The sequence below is a fragment of the Arachis hypogaea genome, chromosome 12 (genome assembly GCF_003086295.3).
Source record: "Arachis hypogaea cultivar Tifrunner chromosome 12, arahy.Tifrunner.gnm2.J5K5, whole genome shotgun sequence".
Taxonomy (NCBI): domain Eukaryota; kingdom Viridiplantae; phylum Streptophyta; class Magnoliopsida; order Fabales; family Fabaceae; genus Arachis; species Arachis hypogaea.
This window is the reverse complement of record NC_092047.1, coordinates 28,129,816-28,143,199: the sequence shown is the minus strand read 5'-3', so window position 1 is coordinate 28,143,199 and position 13,384 is coordinate 28,129,816. Positions and strand designations below refer to the sequence as shown.

At 30.0% G+C, this 13,384-nt stretch overlaps 1 long non-coding RNA gene across 2 annotated transcripts; it reads left to right on the top strand.

Moving 5' to 3' along the window:
* Positions 1-10,613: 10,613 nt before the first annotated feature.
* On the top strand, positions 10,614-12,021 carry LOC140177009 (uncharacterized). 2 transcript variants are annotated; one of them, XR_011868436.1, is made up of 3 exons: positions 10,614-11,078; positions 11,197-11,355; positions 11,634-12,021. It is a non-coding gene; the product is annotated as an uncharacterized lncRNA (long non-coding RNA). The 2 variants fall into 2 exon arrangements; XR_011868435.1 differs by lacking the exon at positions 11,634-12,021 and having other exon boundaries at positions 10,839-11,078; positions 11,197-11,492.
* The last annotated feature ends 1,363 nt before the right edge of the window (positions 12,022-13,384 follow it).

Here is a 13,384-nt window from a genome sequence, read left to right as displayed (position 1 = left end):
GGCACAACTCTCAGGAAAATGGCTGGGCATTTGGTGCAGCGCATCGACGCGCCCACGCACACCACGCGTACGTGTGGATGGTGCTTTCTAGAAGAACGGCGCGTACGCGCCAAGTGCGCCTACGCGCGGAGGGTCATTCTGCTAAAAATTTTCTAAGTTAAAAGCTGCAGAATTTACAGATTCAACCCCCAATCTTCCGACGGACATAACTTTCTCATTTTAAATCGTTTTTCACCCGTTCTTTGAACGGCATGGACATCCCGGATCCAATTTCATTTCTAAACAGATTTGGCAGAAAACAGAGATTCGTAGTCCAGGTTATGTCCCGTCAAAGTATGCCCAAAAACCATGTTTTCATACAAAACCATAAAGTGCCATTTTCAAAACAAGCCACTTTCAACTCTTTTCAAAATCGATCAAAACATGCCAATTTCATCCCTTTTCTTTGAAATCAATCAAAATGTACCAAAATCAACATCAAGCCATCCTCAACTCACACATTGACACTTTACCAAAATTCCCAAAACCACATCCAACCATTTTAACACTTCTCAATCAAATGGCTAAAGGACAAATACAATATCATGTCATACATCCTTTCTCATCCCAATTTCCAATAATACCATTTCCAATCAACCATCATTATACATAATCATCATCATACTCACCATCAACATGGTACCACCCATCAATTCAACCTCAATCATTCATCAAGCATATATCACAGCATGCATTTCTCATATATCACACAATCAGGGCATCAATATTCATAATCACATATATGATCACATCATATATCTCAACCATTCAACAACATCAACAATTCAATGCCTATCTTAGGGCCTCTAGCCTAAGTATTTTCTACCACATTACATATTAGATACGGGAAACCGAGACCATACCTTAGCCGATTTCCCAAGCTCAACCGGAGCACTTCCAAACCACTTGTCCACAAGCTCTCAAGGTATCAACACCTCCAAGAACAGATTTTATCACACAAAACCCTTTCCCAAGCTTTCCAAAATCACCAATCAAGCTCCAATATTCACATATACACAACCTAAGCCACAATCATCATACCCATACACAACATCTCAATACCCAAACATCATAGAACAACAAATTACACTAGGGTTGAGAATTTTACCACACCCAAGGTCCAAGGAGACAAGATTAATCTTCTCCTTCAAGAGAGTTGGGTCCTATAACATCAAAGAGCCCAAAATCTCAACATTTTTGCTCATGAAACTCGAAATCAAAGCTGGAAATTCGAAGAGCAAAACGTGGCTTACCTAAAGATTGATTGTATGGATTTTGTAGAGCTCTTTGCGGTGAACGCGTGGCCGCAAACGGTGCGGCGATCGGAGCTCTAGATCAAAAGTTATGGTGGTTTGAAGATCAACCAAGGGAGAGAACTTGAGAGAGTGTTCTTCCTTCCATGGCCTCCATTTCAGCGTGTGAGTGTCTCAAGTGAGGAGAGAGAGTGCTGAAAACTAGGGTTTTGGTTTGGTTTAGTTGGGCCAAGGGCCCACTTTGGGTCCGGTTGGCCCGGTTTGGCCCGTTCGGTCCAATCTTGGTCCGATTTCTATAAAATTGGTACCGAAATTCTCGTCTCAATCTCCTCTATCATATTAAGCCATAAAAATAACATTTTTGGCTTTCTAGAATAAATTCTCATTTATGTATTAATTAGTCGTTAATTAACCGGGTCTTACATATTCTATAAGGGAATTGTCTCTTTCAAATAATTAATTATTTATCATTTATTTTCAAATTTTTTAAAAATTTTTGAAATAATTAATTTTAATTAATAAGATATGTGATAATTTTTAACTAAACACACTATGTTTTATTGGTATTTTATAATTTTATAATGTACTATTGATATTGTTATATTGCTTTTATGTCATTATTATATTAAAAATAAAATTGTAAAAAAAAATTATAATTACATATATATATATATATATATTCATAAATCTTTTAAAAAACTAACTATAATAATTATATGTTAATTACTTTTTTAGAATAAAACAAATTATCTAAAATTCGGCCCTTCATATTAAACTTTCTGCATCTGTCCCTGGTTGTGACACCCGCGTATACCAATTTCAAAAATAAAACTTTTAACCCTGCAACACTGAGCTAATTTATATAATCAACATCCTACATTACAAACTATACACTCCAAAATGTAAATTATAAAACCTACTACCCTAAAAGTATACACCCTAAAACATAAACCCTAAATCTTACACCGTCAAAATCTAGCCGTCTTCCTCGAACTCTCTACCATTAACCCATGGTCATCAAGACTAATATCTAAATTCTGCAACCCAAATTTTCGAGCTTGTACCCTTAATCGAAAATTCTCACAATCCAGGGGGTTGTATCACACTCTCCATCAACTACAAAGTTATCAGAAAATAACTGTGTGCGAGTGAAAATACCTATGGAGTCCGCTGTCGGACTGCTATTTAACTTTCTTCTAACCCTAGAGCCTTTTATCAGCTACATTCGGTCTATCAGTAAGTTCAAATTACAAGAGACCCTAAACACTGTGTAACCTACCACACATTCACAATCGACCACTGCCCCGCGGATTTCCACCCACACTAACCATTGTCAGCGTCGGACTCTTGACATAAGCTAAAACTTTTTTTCTTAAACTTCTCGCTCTGATTCTACTAAGTAAGTGTTCTTTGTTCGTATACAGCTCTAACGTTGCTGTAAACGGATTTGAATTAGGGTGCTGTTGATGACATTGACCACCTTATTATAATAAAAATAAAATGTCTTCGAAACGCTCTACTGTTATTTTATTATTCCGGTCTCCATTCTTTGATGTCTATTCTCAGGTTTAGCGATTTTTACTCCTGACTAAAGTAATAACTCGATACAATTAACAAAAATTTAGCTCATACCATGATTAGATAATCTTCTTCACTAATATTTTACACATACTAAAATTTTTCAAAAATTTTACTGCACAATTAACGATGTCGTTATTATATACTAAGAACATAAAATCCTAGTGTTTCTACATAAAAAAGACAATTTAGATTTTATGTACATATTAAATTAAACAATCTTTCTGCTAAATAACTCATTCTTTTATATTCATTACAATATTATACAACACACGTCTTTTTCGAAAGATTATATCAATACATATTACATAATCTTAAAAAAATATCTCAACATTTATATTATTACATATTTAATGATATTTACAATAACATTCATAACTAATAAAGAATATACCTACTTTAAATATATTACAATCACATAACAACTTCAGCCCCATTCTTTTTCCCTAATTAGGCCCATCATATTTGTTTCTGCTTTGTAACGTCCATGTATTATTCGAAGCCCATGATTATATGCATCGAGTTTTAATCACTAAACACAGTCCTCCACCAAAAATAGGGTTTCAACTTCCAAGGCCCAGCCAACAATGAACCCATTTCCACCAAAAATAAAATATTACATTGCAAAAAAAATTACTTCTATAAACCAAATTAATTAGCATCTATTAATGACCATCTTAATATCTTTCACTCTGACACAAACTCTGAAACGAATAAGCCCCAGCACTGCAACTGCCAGCACTACCTGCAATAGCCCAGGAGAAACTATCATGTCTGAGGGACACGTTATTCCCTTCACACTACGACACATGGGCTTCAGCATGTGTTGATGAATCTCTTTTCAGCACCATAGAAATTTTCATTTCTTTAATATATACAAAATAATGTAATCTGTGTCTGTATTGTTTTTTTTACTTTGTATGCTCAAAATTTTTTTCTTACTCTAAGTTAATTGAATTGTTGCATATTAGTTTCATTTATTAATTGAATTGTAGTAATTTTATATTATTGTCTGTGTAAATTATATGGTTTAATTTAATTCAATTATTGACATTTTAATATCTAAAAGATTATAAATTTGACAAAAAAAATTTGAAACACAACATAACAGAATTAAAATATTTTTTAAATATTTATACTTAACTTAAATGATGTGAATTTTTAAATATGTACCTTAAAATCTAGCACTGATTCATTTGTTGTGATATAGTTAAGGAATGTTATAAATAAATTATGCTATCAAAAAAATAGTATTAAATACATATTAATAAATTGAATTTGACTGAACAATATTTTCTCATCTTGGGTCTAAATTTCATTAACTATAAAATTTGATGGTATTTCTAATAAATCTTTTTTAAATTTTGAGAATCATATACACATTAATTATGATTGAATTGTTATAGGCTACCAATTTATGGAGCAATTGAAAAAAAGTGAGACTTATGTTAAATATGAATTAGACATGAAAAGATAAGTTGTATTGAGTTGGTGGCATTAAGTGAGAGTACATGTGAATATAAATCAAGTACTCTAATATTTGAAACTATTTAAATTTTTGAAAAGCTAGTGAATATATACTATAATATTAAGTACTTTTATATTTGAAACTATTTAAATTTTTTTGGATTGCTTCAATTGTGATCAATATTTACATTTATATTTGTCTGAAAGTGTTAAATATATACTTTAAATTCTTTTTTAAATTTTGTACAATATTTTATTATTCTTTGATAAGATTTAATAATTCTATTTTTTTGGTGATACAAGACCACTAAAACTAATGAGAAACTTAGAAATAATAATAGGTAAAGACTAATATTTGATGTTAATACATAAACAGCCAGTTAATTTATAAAACATCTGATGTTAAACTTAATAATAGTCTAGCATGATTAAGAAGTTACTAATAAATCATAAACTATGCCTTCAAGTTAAAACATAAAGTAGTGCTAATAATATCTTAAAAATTAAAGCTCTGGCTGTTGTCATAATACTATATCATAGTAACATATTCAATTTTTAGTCCTTAATTTTCTTGTTCTTCCTCTTTAACACCTTTGTAGCCAATGCTTGCGGGTATCTATCTTTGTCAAGATCAACAGCAACTTGTTGTATAACCTCACTTGAAAGTCTCTTATGAAATGACCTAAGGCTATCGATGGTAATGGTTTCATTCACTGACTCCTACCATGATAATAGAGATGTTGAGTTATTTTATTTCACCAAAGAAAGATAAATTATGATTTGTGTTCTTATCTAAAATTAATGTGGCTGATGATGAAGATAAAGGTACATTACTTGGCAAAGAGAAATAGAACGATTATCTCCAAGACTATGAATAGGCCCAAAAGAATTGTTAATTAAACTATCATCCACCAACTATAACATAAATGAATAGAATAGTTAGAATATTGACATTTTTATAAAGTGAACATGACTCTCAATGCTAGAAAATATTTGATGGTACAAAAAATCTTACTGATCCAGAATCTTCGTCAAACTCATGAGTAAACTTTTTTATAGTATCATGGTCATCACAGATCCTTGTAACATTATAAACCACATCAGTTCCAGTGATATTGCTAGCTTTAATATTGATCTTGAACAACATCTTCTTGTCCAATATTACATCAAGGTGGCTAGGATAGTTATTGGAGTTGTCGTCCTACATTGATGTGGAAATAGTCCAATTAAAATTATGAATATTAATAATATTTTCTAACTTACATTGTAGCTGAATTTTAAAATGGTGGTACTATAAAATCATTTGTTAGTCTAACATGTAAAAGAAACATGAAAAACACAATTGAATACTAACCAATGAGTTGATTTTCATGAATCATGTCGGCTTCACAAATTTGGCCAATTGATGTAAAATCAAATTGCTTAAAAGAGAAGGTCGGTTCAAAGACATGCATAACTGTCGTCCTTTGGAGAAATATTAATCTATGTGAGTGTTGTGTGCTCTTAATCCAAAGGTTATTACAACTGACGATGAAATTCTTCATGCAATATATTTCACCCTCCTTAATGACATGGATGAAATCTTTTAATAATGACCTGGGTACTAAAGCTTGTATCCTGTTACCCTGAAATAGATAATCATATTAGTTCAAGGTAATAATAACATCTTCTAAAAAAGTTGTAAAGAATTTGTTACCTCATAATCACATAAGACCATCTCCATAGTGGAAATTGAATTTTGATCTTCTATTTGAGGAACAATCCAGAGTCTAGCCACCCATACATTAAATGATCAATCCAATTTTTTAGCACTAACAGCCTGCAACATATTATATTAGTTGGCCATGTTTGAAAGGAAAAAAAAGCTTGAAAGAAAATGATATTTGTGTTTTAAGAATTTTAGAGGAATGGTAATAAGAAGAGTATATGGATTATAATCAAATGAAAGGTGTTCATATATTTATAGCCATATCATATCAAGTTTCAGTGGCGGGATCTTTTGAATTCAATGTTTTTGAAAACTATTTGAAGAATTCATTATATATATAGGGTTAGTTGTTGTTTGCATTAAAGTTGAAGATATAAAAAAGACTTATAATATATTGGAGAAATTGGAGGGAAGTGAGATGGATATGTGATCGACACATGGCATAATAGAATGATTCAATGCATGGCCATTCTATATTAGAGAGATTACAAGAATGCACATGTTTCAGCAAAATCCTGTATACCATGGAACATTCATATGAGCCAATCAATCCACGAATGTCACAAATATCATGCATTCAAGTGCATTCAAGTTCAACTAACAACAAAAAAACTAAAGACAGAAGCTTTTTATGAAGCAAATCATGTTTTAAGAACTTACCCTTGAGAGAACGAGAGTGTGCATGTTGATGAGAATCACCATCATTACATGAAAAAAAACCAATGGTACAACTGTGTCACTGAAAACCATTGAAGAACAATAAAGGGAGGGGAAAATGGGTAAATTTAAAAGCAGAGGAAGATACCAAAGGGGAAAGAAAATTGGCTGAATGGTTATTTATTATTTATAGTGTTAGAATCTTGAAAAGGAAGAGAACAATAAGGTAGTTGGAAGTTGGAACACGAAAGTAACGAACAAATAAACATAGAGAATAACAGAACCAAGGAAAAGAGAACCAAACACGATTTTTTTTTATGTTTCAAACATAAAGTGTTATTTGATGCGATTACTGTTTATTTAGTGAAACTAATTCCACATATATTTTCTTATTTTAACTTAAATTAGCAAGCAAGTCTGATACGTAACAATATTTTTTTAATATTAAGTTTTATCTCATCATATGGGATCAACTATATAAATTAAATAATTTTATTACCTTTTATAATATATTATATTTACTGTAAAACTATTTATACATCTCTTTTTGTTCATGCTCATCTTTACTGTCTATTTGTTTCATATAACATAATCGGTCTAATAAAATTTTTCTTTTTAAGTTTTAAAGATACTTTTTTTTTGTCACGTATAAAGTTAGTTGCACTTTGCCATTTTGATTAGTCCGTTTGTATCCTATGATATTTTACATCTTTCTCAATCTCTCTATTATTCTGTATAATACACTCAAGATACTTAAAACGCTTTACATGTAATAAGATAGTTTCTCTAATTTCTCACTCGCCCTATCAAACTTATATTAATGTGTAAATTAAATTGTACTCCTCTAAAGTTTATTTTCATAACTCTAACTTCTAATTTAAATCTTCCCTTCTTTATTCTATAAGGACAATGTTATCTGAAAAAAACATATACTATCGAACTGGTTCTTGAATATGTTCGATAAACACCTCTAAAACCAATGTGAAGAGATTTGAAATTATAGATGATCCCTAATACAATTCTACACCAATAAAAAACTCGGCCATTGCACTACCTTAAATTTTTATACTAGTTATAAGTTGTAATAATTTCATTGTACATATTTTTAATTGTGCAAATATATACAATCTCTTTGCACTAGAAAAAATATATAAAAATAAAATTTTAGTATAAATATATTTATAATTTAAATTTAAAACTATTAGAATTATATACACAAACATACATATATAAAAATTAAATTTAAATTTCTAATAAATTAATTATCTAATAAAAGGTATATAAATCTAAAATTAGAGAACTATATACATAAAAAATTTTAAATTGGAAGGCCATGTTAATATACTAGATATTACTAAGAGACATTTTATTATTTTATTATACATAATTAAATATTCTAACATGTAACACTGATGGTTTATGTTAGTATACTATGTTAGTACAATATTAATAAAAATATTTAAAATTTAAATTAAAAATTTAAAAATTTAAAAATTAATTTAAAAATTAAAACTCATAAATTTTAATACTAAATTAAATATTAAATCTCAATTCAGTATTTAAAGAAAACGCGCATAAGTACTCGAGTAACCACCATTAGAAACAAAGAAAAAAAATAAGAAATGAGCACGAATAATTGAATACGAAGAATAATAAGTAACTGAGAGAGAGAGAAAGAGAACGTAACTTTTGAAATGAGACTCAAAATTTACAATGAAAATACATAGTAAAATAGTCCTAACTCCAAACTAATCATTTTTGTGCTAGGTTTAGTAGCCACTCTTTTTTTCTAAATTATTCTTAAGATTCTTATTTAAATAAATTTTTAGTCTCAATAAGGTATGTATATGATTTATATTTTTGTTATTTTTTAATTTTGGTCTTAATAAATTGTTGTTCTATTTTATTTTTTTCATAATATATTGAAGTAGCACAGATCAAAACTAAAAAAATGTATCTTTTTTATTTGGTAAAAAAATGTGTAAAAATTTGTTTAAATTTATCATTTTTAACTATATAATTTTCAATCAAAACAAATCTTAAGAACCAGAGAGTTGTAAACTTCTTGTTATTGCTCAAATTTTGACTGACGGAACTTCTTAACTATTGGTTTAATGGGGCCTTCTACCGCGGCTCAAATATGGGATCTTGATTTGAGTGTAGCTAGGTATATATGGATTCAGGTGTCCTAGCAGAGAAAAATAATGAACAAGAGATAGAAGGTATAATTTGTTCTTAACTTTTTGTTAATTTTGATATTGTTTCTTAGAATCACTACAATATTTTGAGTCTGGCCACGGTTTTTTTGGTTACGATAAAAAATCGTGATCATAGACCCTCTATGGTCACGATTTTTTAGGGTGACCAAAACAAAAAGCTATGGTCACGATTTTTTTGGAAAGGGTGACCATAGAGTACCTATGGTCACGGTTTTTTAAAAAAGGTGGCCTAAAAGAGTCTATAGTCACGATTTTGAGAAGTGACCTAAAGGGGTCTATGGTCACAGTTTTTTACAGTGACCAAAAAGGGGTCTATGGTCACGATTTTGGGAGGTGGCCTAAAAGAGTCTATGGTCACGATTTTGGGGGTAGCCTAAAAGGGTTTATAGTCACGGTTTTGGGGGTGACCTAAAAGGGTCTATGGTCACAGTTTTTTACAGTGACTAAAAAGGGGGCTATGGTCACGGGTGACCTAAAGGGATCTATGGTCACGGTTTTGGGGGTGGCCTAAAAGGGTATATGGTCACGATTTTGGAGGGTGGCCTAAAAGGGTCTATGGTCACAGTTTTGGAGGGTGGACTAAAAGGGTCTATAGTCACGATTTTTTACAATGACAAAAAAAGGGGCTATGGTCACGGTTTTTCAAAAAAGGGTGACCTAAAAGGGTCTATGGTTACGGTTTTAGGGGATGACCTAAAGGGGTCTATGGTCACGGATTGGGGGTGGCCTAAAAAGGTCTTTGGTCACAGTTTTGGGGGTGACATAAAGATGTCCATAGTCACGATTTTTTGGAAGGGTGACCTAAAAGGGTCTATGGTCACGGTTTTGAAGGTGACCTAAAGGGGTCTATGGTCACAATTTTTTAAAGTGACCAAAAAGTGTCTATGGTCACGATTTTTCAAAAGGGTGACCTAAAAGGATATATGATTACGGTTTTGGGAATGACCTAAAAGGGTCTATGGTCACAATTTTAATCATTTGAGTTTAAATTAATTAAGATTTTTATGTATTTTTTATAATTTAAATATTTTATCTTTTAAAAATTTTAATAATTAAAAATTAATAATAATTTTATATGATTTATTTTAAATATTAAAATTTTAAATTTAATTTTATAAATAAAAAATTAAGTTGAATACTATTAATTTTAAATTAAAAAAAATTTAAAACTTAATAACATAAAAAATGATTTAATAACTTAATAATAGAAATGTTATATAATTAAATTTAAAAAATTTCTATTATGAATAAATTATAATTTATTTATTAAATTGAATTTTTAGAGTTAGAGATTAATTTATTAGGAATGATTAAATGAATTTTTGTAAATACTTTAGATTTAAATCAATTAATATTTATATACAACTTTTATTTTAATTAATTATTTTATATAAATTAAAATTAAAGTTATGATGAAAAAATAATGAAAGATCATATAATTTAATTTCGGTAATTGATATTTTGAATTTAACCGTATTTTATAAAATATAATTAGTATGTTTACTTTATAATTTAAATTAAAAATAATTATTTAAACTCAATGATATATTAATAAATAAAATTTTATGTGTTCCAAAAATAATCTTCACAATATTATATTTAAATTTTAAATTATTATTTTATTTCAAATATTTTATAAAATTATTATATTACTGGTATATATTTTCCCTTAATCCTAAAAATTTCTAATAAAAAATCTAATATCCCAAATTTCTCAATTTACTATCCTAAATCCCTAAACACACGCACACAACACTCCGTGAGTGAGGGAGAAAGGAGAAACAGAGAAGGGAGAAGGGGGAGCTCGAGGGAGAAGAGGGGAAGAGAGGAGGGGACGACGCGGCTAGGTCCTTACCGCCATCGCCGTTGTCGTTGAGGCGCCGGAGGAGAGAGAGATTTGCTTTGCAGAGGTGTTGAGGGAGACAGACGCGACGCGAGGAAGAGGAGCTCGTCTTCGTTGCCGCCGTCGCCGCGCCTTGCCGCCGCTGCCGTTGATGGAAGCCGCCACCGTCGTTGGGTGGAACCAAACAGGGAGAGGAGGTCGCCGTTGATGCTACGGCAAAAAGGAAGGAAGCAACGCGTGTGAGGAAGTGACGCACAGAGGAGGAGTTGTTCCTCTGCCGCCGCTGGAATTCCTGGTCGCTGCCGGAATTCATGGTGAGTTAATCGTGCCTAGCTACCATAATCACCACCTCTGAACCTTATTTGCTCTGTAACAACCCTGCGCTTGCTTCTGATGTTCTTGACTCTGTTGGGTTTGCTGGAATTATCACAGTTGAAGGTTGTCACCAGAGAAGACAAGTTGTTGCGCCATCATTTTCAACTAACCCTGCAGCTGTGTCATGAACTGCTTCTCCAACCTCTCATCCTACACTGCCGCCATCCTCGCTCGCTTCCTATCCAGCCGCCGTTCCCTCTGCAACTTCCCCATTAAGCTAACTCTTCCTCCTACTCTCTCTCCCCGCTCTCAATTCGTGCTCTCAATCCACAGAGACAACCTTAGCATTGATTCAATGCTTCCCTTTTAATATTATTCCATGAATAATACCCAAATAACTAATTACTTACTAATTATCCAATTATTAGATTCGCTTAAAATATGAATTGCGTTGAATATATAAATGATTGGTGTGTAGCTTATAAACGTAAATGGATATTTTTTGGTAGAGGGTTGTTTCTTTTCAGAGGTTGATGAAATTGAATTGTTTTCAGGTTGATTTTGACATGCATATGCCCATGTTGCCTTTGTGTGACCCTCATAGTTGAGTTTGCTCTGGCTTTGATCAAGACTCCATTTTCGGTCATGGAGTGGTTCACCTCTAAGATTCCATGTTAGAGATATTTGTATCATATGAAGTCTTTGAAGTAGTGGTGAATATGATAGTAATCCACCGTATATTCTTTTGTTAATTCGTGTATTCAATTTCTTTGATTATGGTTTGATGAATATATATAGTGCTCATCATGAAACAACTCTTGGTTGTAAAATCCTGTATGCCAAAATCTGAATTTGAAAGTAGGGTTCTTGTTTTTTGTTGCCTTTCTTTGGCAAGAACTAAAGAAATTTATTTGTATTTAAAGATTACTGGTATTTTGTCAATTCATTTGTCAATTTAATATAAAATATTTTAATTGTTTCATAGGAAATTAATATCAATACTTTATATATATTTTGTTTTCAGCATGCAACTATATCACGCAAATAATTATTAATTTTCTGTTAACAACATCAACACATGACTAATATAGTAATATTCAAAGTAAGAAAAATGCAAAGCTCAAGAGATATATTATAGTTTTTAAAGTTAAATGAATGTTTTTTGATTGTTTACGTATTCCTTAACTAACCCAACAGGTCAAGGATTAATTTTTTGCGGAGCTAACTACTCGACCAATTTAAGTTAGTTAAATGTTAAATGAATCTTATAAAAGCTTATCTAGCACAAATGGTAGTAGAAAGCAATGGTGACACACCATTTATCTATCTATCTATTTTTATTATATAAAAGTTGATACTAACTTCTTATACAATAAGTTTAAGTCATATGTTTATCTTTTAATGATGTCACATCAGTAACTTTGATGATTTGGCAAAACTTAGAAACTAACCAATCATCTTTTAGCAAAAATTTTTAGAAAATTTAAAAGAAAAAACTCTTATTTATTATTATTTATTAAAAAATAAAATACTAATTAAATACAATAAATATACATTAAAAGTATCATAATAATAATTATAAAAATTTCAGTTACAAATATTAAAATTCTACAATTTATATATGTTAATAGTATATCTATCTTACTCTTTCAACTAAGTTTAAATTTGACATTTTTTTTTTACTAAATACATTTAAATATATCATGCTTATAAAATTAATTTATAATTTTATATGATATTTTTGGTATTTTTTATTCTCATTTATTTTTTTAAACCAAAGTAAATTCAAATTTGACATATCTTCTTACTAGGTATATTTAAATATATCATGATTATAAAATTAATATATTATATTTTTAGTGTTTCTCATTCTTATTAATTTTTTTTAAATTTTTTTTTTATTATTTACAAGGCAAAAAAACCATATAAGAAGATAAAGTATGACAATTAAAACAAATAGAAATAACAAATGAAGATGTAATTTTGTACAACTCTAATATAAATGACCTATGTCTTTTTTAAAAATATATGAATTTAATTTTTTTAACTAATAAACTATATTTTAATTTATATTACTTTTAGTTGAATAATTATATAGAATTATACAAATTATCAAATAAATATTCTGTAAATTAGTTTTAATATAAATAATTTAAATTTAACATTAATTTATATATTATCTAATCAATCTCTAAATAATATAACACTTATTAGAATACACTATATAGTATAATTAATTTACCTCTCCGCTAGTAAGGTATAATATCTCATCAGCCAAAACCCACTTAGAATACAAATTTCTCCC